The following is a 14345-nucleotide window of genomic DNA, read 5'->3' as shown; positions in this document are numbered from 1 at the left end:
CAATCAACCAGAACCAATTTTCAAGCTTCTGTCAGGGCAGTATTTATAGCATGTGATAGCTGGGTCAGTCCTCTTTGAATAAGAACCATGCACTAAGTCCTAATCACCATTCCCGAATGCCTATTAGCAGGACCCAGATCAGCTTGGCATTAAGTGATACCGTGATTATGTTAAAAAGCTGGCACAGAGAAGGCCTGAGGTAATGAGGGCAGGTTTGGGCTTTAATGAAAGGAAGGGGAAGTGGCTGTCATCCTTCTTGGGTACTACACATCACGTTGTCTCTAAGTCAAGCAACCAATGACGCAAGAGCTGTGCCTTCGACTGAAAAAAACGCTTAATTAGACCTATAACTACACTGAGCCCAAAACTTCACAGGTATCTTTTCTATGTTGTATGAGGTCTGTTTTCAATCTGGCTTTTATACTGCTAACCAAAGAATTCCACAAACAATATAGACTTTTTGAAAACAACGTCAGTTGAAAATATTCTCAGCTCACTCCATATTTTTTAAAGAAGATATATATTTTTAAAGTTTGAGTAATTTTATTTAAAATATAGTATAAATGGGGATCCCTGGGGGGCTCAGCGGTTTAGTGCCTGGCTTAGGCCAGGGCCTGATCCTGGAGTTCCAGGATCGAGTCCTGCATTGGGTTCCCGGCATGGAGCCTGCTTCTCCCTCTGCCTGGGTCTCTGTCTCTCTCTCTCTCTCTCTCTCTCTCTCTCTCATGAATAAATAAATAAAATCTTTAAGAAAAAAAATTTAAAAAGAATAAGTGTAGCCCTGGGGATATGATGACCACTCTGTAACTCCTATTTCTCATCTAAAAAAATGAGAATAGTAACCTCCTCATGGGGCTGATAGGAGTACTAAACGAGTGAATACCCTTCAAGTTCTTGGCACATAGGGGTGCTGGGTGGCTAAGTGAATTCAGTGTCTGACTTCTGCTCAGGTCATGATCCCAGGGTCCTGGGATGAAGCTCTGCATTAAACTCCAGTGAGCCTGCTTCTCACTCTCCCTCTGCCTGCCACTCCCCCTGCTTGTGCTTGTGCTCTCTCTCTGTCAAATAAATAAATAAAATCTTAGAAAAAAAAAAGTTGGGATGCCTAGGTGGCTCAGTGGTTGAGCATCTGCCTTCAGCTCAGGGCATGATCCTGCAGTCCCGGGATCAAGTTCCGCATTGGGCTTTCTGTATTGAGCCTGTTTCTCCCTCTGCCTATGTCTCTGCCTCAATCTCTCTCTGCATCTCTCATGAATGAATGAATGAATGAATGAATGAATAAATAAATAAAATCTTTATAAATAAATAAACAAACAAATAAATAAATAAATAAATCAAACTGTTCCTGGCACACAGTAGGTACTTTCTTAATATTAGCTAGACTTTTTTTTTTTTTTTTTTTTTAATTTTTAATTTTTAATTTATTTATGATAGTCACAGAGAGAGATAGAGAGAGGCAGAGACACAGGCAGAGGGAGAAGCAGGCTCCATGCACCGGGAGCCCGACGTGGGATTCGATCCCGGGTCTCCAGGCTCGCGCCCTGGGCCAAAGGCAGGCGCTAAACCGCTGCGCCATCCAGGGATCCCTTAGCTAGACTTCTTATAATTAATGTGTTATAGGATTTTTTAAACAGATTTTAAGCTATTTCTACTCATAGGTAATAGAGACAGTAATCTATGATAAAACTTAAGAGATCTTTAAAAACCCATTGCCCTTAAAATATACATTTATTCAAAAACAGTTTTATACATTTATATAAAACTGTATATGATATGGCCTTGCCCTTGAGAAACCAATCTACCAAACTATTTTTTTATTTTATTTTTTTTAATTTTTATTTATTTATGATAGTCACACAGAGAAAGAGAGGCAGAGACAAAGGCAGAGGGAGAAGCAGGCTCCATGCAGGGAGCCCGATGTGGGATTCGATCCTGGGTCTCCAGGATCGCGCCCTGGGCCAAAAGCAGGCGCTAAACCGCTGCACCACCCAGGGATCCCCAATCTACCAAACTAACTATCATATTAATAGGATATGTTTTAGTAACAAAAAGAAAGAGAATATACAAATTATCTCTTACCATCCATTGATGCAGTATATCAAGCATTTGAAATTTAGGGAAGACAAGCAAAACTACAAGGACAATGAGATTAGGTAGTTATTGTCAAGGGGTATTGATGCTCCTTAGAAATAAACAAGTTGCTAAGGTAAATTAACAAGCAATAGGAAACCAAGTGTAAAAGCCAGAGGACCACTTTGGTAGCACAAAGAAGTCTTTATCTCCTGCAGAGCAATGAAAGAAGAAACCAATGTTCAAGGCCAAGATTTAATGGTCCAAGTGACTGAATTACAAAAAAAAAAGGTCAAATGCCCAACAATGGCAGGTCTATTACACCAAGGTCAGGGCAAGGTCTCCCTACTTGGGAAAACCTAGTAACTGATATGCAATGAAGACATCTGGCAGGAAGCCCCTGAACATTTTGACTCCCTAGACAACTCTGAATTTTCTGAACCAACAGAAGTGGCCCATCCCCTATTAAGAGCTAATATTACCCCTTCCACCTCATCCTGGAAGACAATGCAAAGATCTCTTCCCAAGAAGGCAATAAGATCTACCTCACTTACCTCCCTTGCTACTAGGCCTATAACTAAGGTTAAATCACAGCATAACCCAGCTGGGAATATGCTGGGCCTGATAAGGAAAGAAAGGGACAATGTCTTCAAGGAAGCCACAAACCCAGCCAAAATACACCACCATGTACCAGCATATACCAGAGTAGTATATGTGCATATGGGACCGGATTCTGAGGGTGATTAATCAAGGTGACTGGAACACAAACTTAAAATAGGAAAGTGTTCATCAACTTGGAAGTGGTCTCCAAAGATACAGAATTTATCCCTTGACAAGGACCCCAACAGATAGTATGAGCTTGCTATAAAAATGGCTCCTAGAACATTAATTAATAATTACAGATGATGATCCCTGAACAAAGTTGCAATGCCAGGATTATCACGGCAAATGGTGCAGGAAGGGATTTAAGGACTGACTGAAGTGGCCGAAATGAAATTGAGATACTATGTATGGCCAGAAGACCTGCTCAATGATTATGTTCCACAGAAAGGCCCAGAAGACCTACCATTTGCCAAGACTCTAATGTGGTGGAGAGAGGCACCAATGCTAAAATGTTCAGTTTTGTTGCTCTTCTACAGGCCAGAGGTGATGGTAGGCAAGGCTGTTATGGAACAAGGCTCCTTAATAGCAATGGGGATAATAGGGCCCCAAAACAAAAGAGAACAAATGGTAGATGTAAACAGCTCAAAGCCAGAGGATTGCAGTAATGGTAATGAATGGCAGGGCTGGCGCAGCAGTCATGAAGCCTGAGGTATAGAGAGTTACACAGATGATTAATAGAAACCAAATATCTAAAGGCAAAATACATGGGTACTACTCAGTTTATATCAGCAGAGGAAATTAATGATGGACTACCAGGAGACCAAATACAGTCTCCTCTACAAAAGGCATGATCCCTTATGCAGTTTCCACATTTGAGCCAATTTTCAGATCTAGAACCCACTGAATAGGTTGCCTGATACCCAGGAGGAAGGACTCTGTAATATCACAGCATTGCTCTGACTATCATTGCTCTGACTCTTCCCCAAAGGGACCTATGACCATTTATTTGGGTAAATGTACACTGGGGAAAGGGAAACAGCCAGGGCTATGGAATATAGAGTTTGAGGACCTTAGCTGATAGCTGAAGACCTGAAATATTATCATGGACCCTTATGAGAGTAGGGATAAATGGGAGATAGGTAATAAAGGGAGCCATAGCCAGGGTCTGGTTTATAGTAGGATCACTGGATCCACAGATTAACCTGGTGGCAATTTCTCCAGTGCTAAATTTACAATCAGCAGTTGGTATTACCCAATACAGTGGGGGAGGTTGGGCAGGAATAGTGGAAATTAGTGCCACCCTTAAAGATGTAAAGGATCAAGTGGTAATTGCCTCCCATAATATCTCCATTTGATTCTCCACTCCAGCCCCTACAGAAACCGGATAGATCCTGGAGGGTTAATGTAGACTAGTGGTCAGCAAACATGTTCTATTAAGGCCCAGATACCAAACATTTTAGGCTTTGTGGCCCATACAGTTTCTGTCACAATTCAACTCTCCCACTGTGATGTGAAAGTAGTTACAGATAACATGCGAGTAGGTGTGGCTATGTGTTCCAATAAAACTTTATTTATAAAAACAGGCAGCAGGTCACATTTGGCTATAGTTTGCTAACCCCTGATTTAGACTACCACAAACTCTACCAAACACTAGCCCAGCTGGAACCATATGTCACATGTGACATCTGCTACAGCAAATTAGCATGGCATCAGGTACATGGTATATGGCTATTGATTTGATTTGATGAGTAGATCAGGAAAAAGAATTAGAAACATTTTGCATTTGTGCAAGAGAGATGTTAGTCATTTATAGTTTTCCCTCAGGACTATGTTAACTCTCTGTACTTTGTCAAACTAGAATTCAAAAAGATCTGAATCATCTGAACATTCCACACAATATTGATCCATCACGTTGATAATATGCTGATTGTACTAGATACAAAAGAGGTAGCTATCACTTAGATTTCATAAGAAACACACATTTCACATAACCCTATGAAGATTCATAAAGTGGAACCACTATTTTGGTAAAACCGTTAGGCTCTAAAGACCAGGAGTATACTGGACATCCCCTCCAATAATTTATTTCAAAATAAAGTATGGCTTCTTGTACTTCTTACCACAAAAAGGAAGGAAAACATGCCAAGCCCTTTTGGATTCTGGAGGCAGTATGTTCTGCACTTGCAATATCCAGTATAGCGGCCCTTAGCCACACAAGGTCATTTATACTTAAATTTAAATTAAATTAAGTTAGAATTTCAATTCCTCAGTTGCATTAGCCATATTGCAAGTGCTCAATAGCCACATATACCAGTGGCTACCATATTGAAAACACAGATATCAGGTATTTCCACCAGTGCAAAAGTTCTATTGGAACACACTGTACACCTATAAATAGGACTATTGTTCTGATCCATATGCCTGGTGACCCAAGAGCAGCCAGCTTTCAGTGCAGCCCAGAGCCAGAAAGAGTTCAAAGGTCTAAACTGCAGTGAAATAGCCTGCCACTTAAGCCATATGATCCAGCAGACCCTATGATAACACAGGTACCAATGGTTGGCAAAAAAAAAATCTTGTTGGAATTTGTGACAAGCTCCAGTGAGAGAATCACAGTATAGGTCCCTGGGACTCTAAAGCAAGGTTATACCATCTGAACTAGAGGTTACTGGTGAGATTAGACTTGGGATATGAACTGGGAAGGGGTGCTGTTAAAACAGTGATGGAAAAAAAAAAAAAAAAAAACAGTGATGGATGCCATGGTTTGGGGCTCTAGAGCAATGTCATGCTATCTGTCATAGGGAATTAGATGCTATTTGAAAAACAACTCCTGGCATGCTACAGGGCCCTGGAAGAAGCAGAAAACCTCTTGATCTTGCTCATGCTCATTCTCAGATGTACAATTTTCATATTACAACAGATAGCTATGCCCACCTGGTCATATGTGTTGTCAGGTCTGATGGAACTCATGATTGGCAAATCCTGATATATGGTCACTTGGTATTTTGTGGTAAGATATTTCTTCTTGCCAGGATTAGAAGTAGGTCCATGATCACAAAATCCATTGATCATATACTATTCCTCAATATCCAGAGCTGGGGCCTAACAGAATGTTGGATAAACCTGTGAAAGTCACAAAGAAAGTGTCATCTCAGAAGTAATACTCTGATAGAATAAGATGCCATCTTCCAGGACACAGTATAGACATTACATGAAATATCATTGCATGACACTGTCTGCAGTAGAAAGAATAAACAGGTCTGGGCACAAGAAGAGTGAAGTAAAAATAACCCCACTTACCATTACTCCCAATAACTGAATTAAAAAATATGTGTCTCCTATCCCCACAACTATGTGTCCCACAGGGTTTAAGATCTGGTCCCTGAGAAGAAACTCCTACTAGAGAACTAGCAAAATCCCCATTGAACTATAAGCTGCTGCCTGGTCCCGCTGGTTTCAGCAGAAAGAGGAGTCATCATCTTAATAAAGTAATTATCCTTGATCATGAGAATAAGGTAGGAATATTGTTACAAAATAGGGCCAAGGAAGAATATGGGTGGCATTCAGGTAATTTATTCGGACACCTCTAGGCCCTCCCTTGCCTGATTATGACTATAAACAAACAGATACAACAAACTGTGCCAGAGAAGGGCATAGTTTCCAAGGTCTCAGACCACTGAGTATCAGGTTCAAGCCACTACATAAGTCCCTGAGGCTAGCAGACCTGGTCAATGAAGGTGACAGAAATCTTCAGTGGACTATAGAAGAGGGAAAGTAATAACAATTGCTATGACCTGGGGGAGCTGCTCCCCACAAAATATATGAAGAAGTGGAGCCAAGGAGACTATGGGCTGTAGTAGGTCAGAGATGCACCATGCAGATCCCTCTTCAGGGAAGGACTTGCTCCCCAACTTCAGGGAGAGCAGGGATCTTTCAGGTGTACCCCAGCTACAGAGAGTTGCCTGGCCAAGGTCATGTCCTTCCCTGAGACAGCGCCAGTGCAAAGACTGAGTGAGACAGGGGTACAAAGGCTCAGCTATTTCAGTCCAGTGAGGTTCAACCCCAATGGGCAATACTCACTCCAGAGCTCCCCAGTAGGCTGGCTGAGCCTTTCTCAGACCCACAACTACAGTTCAGTTTCTCTCTCTGCCCAATCCTGCTTCTTCCCCTTTCCTTTCTCAGGTATTGATCCCCAATAAACATTTTAAATCCCAAACTCCATTTTTTTTTTCCAAACTCCATTTTAATGTCTGTTTCTAAGGAACCCAACCTGCAACTGTGTGATTGTATGTTTGTAGGAGCCCAAGCAGACAGTACAACCCAGCTGAATGTAATATATAACAAAACAAAAAAACAAAAACAAAACAAAACAAAACAAAACAAAAAACTTTCCCCTGCCCCCTCCAATAGTATTTGGAAAAACTGTTTCTGAGCTAAGGTGTACATCATTCCAAAAGTCATTTTCTTCAGTGGTCAATGACTATCCCAGGCTGTTGGACCATCAGTGTCAATGGCAAGTATGCCCACATTACCACAGACCTTTTGGTAGTGGGCAGGTACAACACAGAAGCATCAAGAACAGCAACAGCCAATAAGTCAATGAAAGAAAGACAAATACCATATGATTTTACTCATATGTGGAACTTAAGAAACAAAACAATTGAACAAAGGAAGAAAAGAGACCAAAAAAACACTTTTTTTTTTTTTTTTTTTTTTTGCAAAAACAGACTTTTAACAATAGAGAAGGAACTATCAGTTACCAGGGAGGAGGTGGGTGGGGGATGGGTGATGAACTAAGTGAAGGAAATTAAGAGCACACTTACAGTGATAAGCACTGAATAATGTATAGAATTGTTGAATCACTATATTGTACACCTGAAACTAATATGACACTGTATATTTACTCCACTGGAATTAAAAATAAAAGAACAGCAACACCCAAGAGAATGGAACAGTTCCCCTGACTACAGATTTTCTAGTCTTTTTCCATGGCAGGACAGTGACCAACACTGAGTCTCAGAGTTAAGCAAATACCCTTGGGTTTTCTTACCCTGATGTGTGAGCTCAAATTCTGAGACAGGAAAGAAAGGGAGAAAAGAGAGAGAAATGAAAGAAAGATATTATTTTTCTTTTTTTGAAGATTTTATTTATTCATGAGAGACACAGAGAGACAGGCAGACACACTCAGAGGGAGAAGCAGGCTCCCTTCAGGGAGCCCGATGCCGGACTCATCCCAGGATCACTCCCTGAGCCGAAGGCAGATGCTCAAACACCGAGCCACCCAGGCATCCCAAGAAAGATAATCCTGTATTTTGGAGCCACAGAGTAATTCGACTAGAATATTAGAAGTAAAGTGAACTCATGCTTACAACCTCTAAACTGATAAAACATACTAATACAACTCTTAAATGAAAAAAGCAGATTATAGAACAGTATGCAGGGATCCCTGGGTGGCGCAGCGGTTTGGCACCTGCCTTTGGCCCAGGGCGCGATCCTGGAGACCCGGGATCGAATCCCACGTCGGGCTCCCGGTGCATGGAGCCTGCTTCTCCCTCTGCCTGTGTCTCTGCCTCTCTCTCTCTATCATAAATAAATAAAAATTAAAAAAACAAAAACAGTATGCATAGTGTGAGCCCACTGTTTATGAAATATATATCAATATGTTCATTTTAAAAAAAAGATCAGAAGGCCAAGATGTTTTTTTAGCAGTGGTTATGTCAGGATGGTGGATTTTTATTGCATTATTTCCCTTATCTGTATTGTCTGAATTCTCTGTGATGAGTTTGTATTTTGGTAACAAGGAAAAAAGTTATTGTTTCAAATTTACTGAAGTGGTAAAACTGTTCCCCCCCATCCTTCAACAGCTTTAAATTTTTTTTTTTTTTTTTTAAGAAAAAGAGAGTGGTGTTGCATTCTTTTCCTAAGAAATATAAACATTTCCCCTTTCTTTCAATTAGAACAGGGCTGCCAGGTTGGAGGCCATTCCAGATGTCAATCTACAAAGCAGTCTAGAAAGGCAGGAAATAAGCCATGGAACATTTTAATTGCTTTCATAACCTTGATTACAGAAAGGAGACATCTCCTTTGTGGTTTCTGCTTCTGAGAGGAAGGTGTTATGGCCAAGGGCTGAGAAGCTCACAGAATCCCTCACCCCCTTCCATGAGTATTATTGAAGACAAGGTATCACACTGAGCGATTGTGAGCATAAATAGAGTAACATTCATATGCTCTGTGAGCTCATCTAGTCCAAACGGCCAGCCTTTCTGCAAGCTCACTAATGGCTATCCATGCGATGCCCGCTTGAACATCTCTATAACGGGCAAATCAACCCCTAGTGGTAGTCCCACTTAGATATACTTAGGTACTTTGAACTCAAAACTAAATTTACCACCCTTTCTCCCCATAACAGTACCTTTTTATATATTCGACTATTGCCACTCCCCTGACTCCCACCCTGCTAGACTGTGAGCAGGTCACTCAGCCTGTCTCATTTCTCCATAATACCGGTGCCTAGAACAATATAGTAGATAGATAATATAGTAGTTACTCAATTCACGCTGTGGAATTACTGTTGAATGAATAACAGGCACCCCAAAGATTCTCTTTAAAAAATCCAAGTCCTTTGGTAAGCTTTTGTCTTTGATCAGCTTGTCTGTTCAATTTCTGCTGTCCTTCCTTTGACTGCGACCTTGTGCTATCTTGGAAGCAGTTGGTTTCTGTCAATTTTCTTTTGCTAATTATCTCAGTACCCATAACCAAGGTCATCTATTTCAAGGAGCCTATGGGGTGTCAACATTCTACATATAGTCATATTCCTCGGTTAACCCTCCTAAATAAAATTTGACAGAAAAAGGCATTTTTTGAAATGTAAGGGTGAAAGAGTAGCTCAATACAATAAAAGCCCAGTAATTTGAACTAAGTGCAGAGAAGGTCAGTATGACAGGGAAAAGTACAAATTATAAAAGCTTTTTTTTTTTTTTTTTTAATAGAGAGTGACTGGTCTCATGCATAGGAGGGTTACAGACCAAATTCAAAATGTACCTTTTAAAAAAATTAATGTTATATTATGGGTGGAAAGAGAGAGGAAAAGGCAAAAGCAGCCAGAAACAGAAAGAAGCAACTGGGCTCAGGCTAGAACACAGGCCACCAGGAAAAAGCCAACCATTAAGAATGCAACCTCTCTGTACATGCCGCTGTACTATCCAGAAAGATGAAAGGAAGTAGGCACCTGGGTGGTTCAGTGGTTGAGCATCTGCCTTCAGCTCAGGTCATGATCCCGGGGTCCTGGGATTGAGTCCCACATCAGGCTCCATACAGGGAGCCTTCTTCTCCCTCCACCTATGTCTCTCTGCCTCTCTATTTCTGTGTCTCTCATAAATAAATAAATAAAATCTGGAAAGAAAAAAAAAGATGAGAGGAATCTTAGGAAATTTGAGGGAGGGAATGTTACCCATATTCTGATCTGACCTGAAGTCATGACCAAGAATGCCACAGAGGGTAGCATTCCAGGTAAGGCAGGCATCACACCTGGCAGTGATGAGGAAAGAGGGCTGACAGTGAGCAGTGAGCATCTCCTGGACATCCAGTGCAGGCCTCTGTGCCATGCCTACTGCTTGAAGGACCATACATACCAGTCAAGTTTCAGGCATAGGACCTATGCAACTCACCTAGGCCTAAATCCATGAGGACAAACACCATCTCTTGTGAAACCCTGAAAGAACTAAGCCAGGCCCTGGGGCAGCACATGATCTGAACAGCATATGATGGTGAGATACAGTCAGACTATGGAAACCAGGACTTTGTGGACCGGTAGAAACCATCATGGAGGACCGGTAGAAACCATCATGGAGGACACAGATCTCCCATATAGTAGGATGGGTAGGATTTGCTTAGTAAGAGAGAGGTGTGAGGGGAAGCAGGGTCTGTAGGGAGAACAGTGTGAGTACAACCCAGAAGTGAGGAGGGGAGTCGATCGTGTTGGGGGTGACAGCTGAAGGGATGGTCTAGGCTCAGCGTGGGGAACCGACCAGCTGAGACAGAGGGGGATCAGTATGTAGTCCCTGGGTACGAGGCACTGTTCACAGCACCAGGCAGACAGCAGGAAACGAGACCAACACACCACAAGGCCAACATTTAGTGGAAAGAGACATCCCACTGAAAAACTGGTAGGGAGCTGAAAAGCACATATAATAAAAAAACGAGAGCTACAAAGAAATTCACCTCACCCCTCAAAAAACCACAAGTTTTGTCCAACTGATACTGGCCAGAGGGAGGGAAGTGGTTACATAAACTAGTGAGGATGGCCAGCAGTGCCACTGCACTTCTTCCCAACTCTGAGTAACCCGGTAAGATAGGTGGATCACAGCTGAAGAAAAGAGGAGGTGAAGGTGGAAAAGAGCCTCCAAAATAATCATGTCACTTTAAAAAGACCCGAATCAGAAGAAACATACTCTGGATCCTTTAAGAAGTGCTGACTCATGCCTTAAAATTATATCTCCATTTACTTATAAAATAATTAATGTGCCAAACATCAGCAAATCAATCTAGTTTTTTTTTTAAGATTTTATTTATTTATTCATAAAAGACACAGAGAGAGGCAGAGACACAGGCAGAGGGAGAAGCAGGCTCCATGAAGGGAGCCTGATGCAGGGCTCGATCCCAGGACTCCAGGATCACGCTCTGGGCCCAAGGCAGACACTCAACTGCTGAGCCACCCAGGAGTCCCTCAATCTAGTTTCTAGGCAGAATTTCAAATTGAATGTTTTCCCATTTGCCTGGAAAAGCTCTTCATAGGACAAACTAAGTCAAGAATAATAAGAGGTCTTTCAACACTTTTATTCCTACCTATTCCTTCTCTTCTTAGCAAAATAAAGACCAGTTCATCTCAATTTTCACTGCAAATATTATTTTAGAGAGCTGCCACCAAGTGTAAACATCTTCATTCACTTTCCTTTAAATTGCACTATTTTATTGAATAAATTATTCAGTGTCAGGGACCTAGACAAGGGACCACATTACTCTGAACGAAGTTGAAATATGGCATTAGAGACTAGCAAGCTGTCATGGCAAATTGGGCATGACCCACCACCTCTACTCCCACCCAAGCCCCTACCATGTTCCTGAAGCTTCTGTGACTGAATCATAAGTCTGGAAAACTCAATTTGGTAAGTGTGGGAAGACAGATCTTAATTGAAAAGTTCAGTTCTAATAAAATGCAAGGTGGTAAAAGGTTGGGCTGGCAGGGTAGATCATTTGAGTCTTTATTAATAACATCAATTCATTTTAATTCAGTGAAGCACATAATTGGCATCAAGCTTTTCAAGTTCACCACACATTCCTGTGCCTGGAATCCCTAATATTTTTTTTAAAACTTTTCTTATTTGGTAATAGATGTTCTAATAATTTGCATTTTAACAAGAGGTTACTTGTAGCAGGCTTATACTAATTATAAGTATGTTGAGTTTTACTAAGCCAGTGGTACCCACCAGCCAGTGACAAATCTTTCTAAGTCTTAACTGGAATTCCCAGTAATTATTCTGCAGTCAGCTAAAACTCCAGCAAAGAGATGAATGAGGCCCCTTGAGATTACCGCACCTTGAATAATCACAGGCGGTCAGCAGGGTCAATTACTGTTTCAGTTTGTGCTGTAGCTGCAGCCTGTAAATCCGTTTACTAGGAGCTCCAAGAAAGCCTTGATAGCATTTGTTTCATTGCCTTTATCTCTGCAACTGCAGTCATTTTGTGATGCAAGACCCCAAGGGTGCCAAGGACCACCTACCTACATGGGAAGTGAGGTCGCCTGCAGAAGGGCTGTGTTTTTGAGAAGGAAACAAACAAACAAACAAGAACATCCTGTGTTGTCTTATTCACAGGATGGAAGAGAGGTGGAATTGTTGGCTTAGTGAAAAGACAGGACTGAGAATCCAAAGACAGTTTTCTAATCCTCCTTGGCTGAGATAACCAACCAGCCACTCACACCAATACGAGCTTCTTCTGGGGCTTCATACTGTCATGCAGTTCTCTATAGCAAGAAACACAATAGGGAGTAGCAGAGGAAAAAAGGCAAGAGGCAAAAGCAAGAGGGAGAAGGGGGAAGAAGCCCTACCATGAAAGTAAAAACAAACAGGAACAGGTAACCCAGGCAGCCCTTGTTAGTGTAAAAAACCGAACATACCATTGCCTTCATTTGAACTGGATAAATGTGCACAGTGTTTCTGGTTTAATTTAATGATAACTTATTAATACCTATTGGATGTTACCGAGGTTACGAAGATAACTAAGAATAGCCACTGCCCTCAATCGTTCAAGCTTGTAGACAAAAAAGACATATGCAAAGAACAATATTAGTGAACAAATGAGGCCATTAATTGTTGTTCATTCAAATAAGTTTCAATATTTTTGCAAGATTCAGGATGTCAACTTTAGAACCCGTAAGTGTCCAAGCCTGGCTGTGCATTGGAATAAGACCACAAACCTTTTTTTTTGGAAATACAGATGCCCAGGGATCCCTGGGTGGCACAGCGGTTTAGTGCCTGTCTTTGGCTCAGGGCATGATCCTGGAGACCCAGGATCAAATCCCACATCAGGCTCCCGGTACATGGAGCCTGCTCCTCCCTCTGCCTGTGTCTCTGCCTCTATCTCTCTCTCTCTCTCTCTGTGACTATCATAAATAAGTAAAAATTTAAAAAAAAATTAAAAAAAAAAAGAAATACAGATGCCTGGATTCCAATCCAAACTTCAGGAACTATATATTTTTTTAAAAGATTTTATTTTATTGCGAGAGAGAGGAGGGAGGGGCAGAGAGAGAGGGAGAGAGAATCTCAAATAGACTCCCCGCTGAGTGCAGAGCCTGACCCATGTCCCTGAGATCACAACCTGAGCCTGAGCTAAAATTGAGAGTTGGACGCTCAACTCAGGCACCCCAGGCTATATTTTTAATCAGCCTCCTAGATCATTTTTATTCAGTCATCCTGACACCAGAAAAGGTTCAAATTTTGAAATCCATGCAGCAATTTACAAATTATCAATTTTTCCCAGTTCTAAAGAAAGAAAAAAAAATCACCTTCATTAATCCCCCAGGCAGAAAAATGGAAAAACTTCCTCAGTTAAATCCAGAACCCAGAATACCTTTCTCCCAATTCACTTATCCCAACCCTCTGTTCTTTATGGCTTATTTTCTTCAATACAGTCAGGGACAGGAAGGAAGCAGAGGAAGTGTCAAATTCTCAACTTGCTCAAATATTCCTGTGCAGTGAGGAAAGCTCAGCAGGCTGCATCGTGGAAGTGTATTTAGATGGCATTTAAGGACAGCTGGAAATGTTTGGGAAGTAAAAGCAGCTAGTGTGACTTTTAAAGCCTGCCAAAATGATTTTACTATAAATGAGGAGACAAATGAAGAGTTCACCATAACGACCACACCTCTACATGGTATTAATGATGGGACTAGAACCCTGATCCCAGAACCCCCATAAGCTCCTTCCACAAGGCCTTTCCCATCCCCCCTCCTGGCTGCCAGCTGGCCATAATGGAAGTCAGGCACACATGGTTTTGTTCTCCTGCCACGACACGTATTTATAAAGGAAATGGATGACTATGCAAATAGTGCATTGGAAATATGTACTTAAGATATCTTGTCTCAAGGCTGTCCACTTACTTATTCAGCAACCAGAAAGCTA

General features: G+C 41.5%; 1 long non-coding RNA gene across 9 annotated transcripts in view; it reads right to left on the bottom strand.

The window, feature by feature from the left end:
* Positions 1-14345, bottom strand: part of LOC102152285 — a 176332-nt gene that overhangs the window by 106320 nt on the left and 55667 nt on the right. For all 9 annotated transcript variants that reach the window (XR_005381604.1, XR_005381603.1, XR_005381599.1 and 6 more), the window contains exon 2: positions 5605-5793. This is a non-coding gene — a long non-coding RNA (uncharacterized LOC102152285). The remainder of the gene's footprint in view (positions 1-5604; positions 5794-14345) is intronic.

Source organism: Canis lupus, chromosome 30, assembly GCF_011100685.1.
Source record: "Canis lupus familiaris isolate Mischka breed German Shepherd chromosome 30, alternate assembly UU_Cfam_GSD_1.0, whole genome shotgun sequence".
NCBI classification, from domain to species: Eukaryota; Metazoa; Chordata; class Mammalia; order Carnivora; family Canidae; genus Canis; species Canis lupus.
Note: the sequence above shows the minus strand (reverse complement) of the source record. Positions and strands in the feature narration are given on the sequence as shown.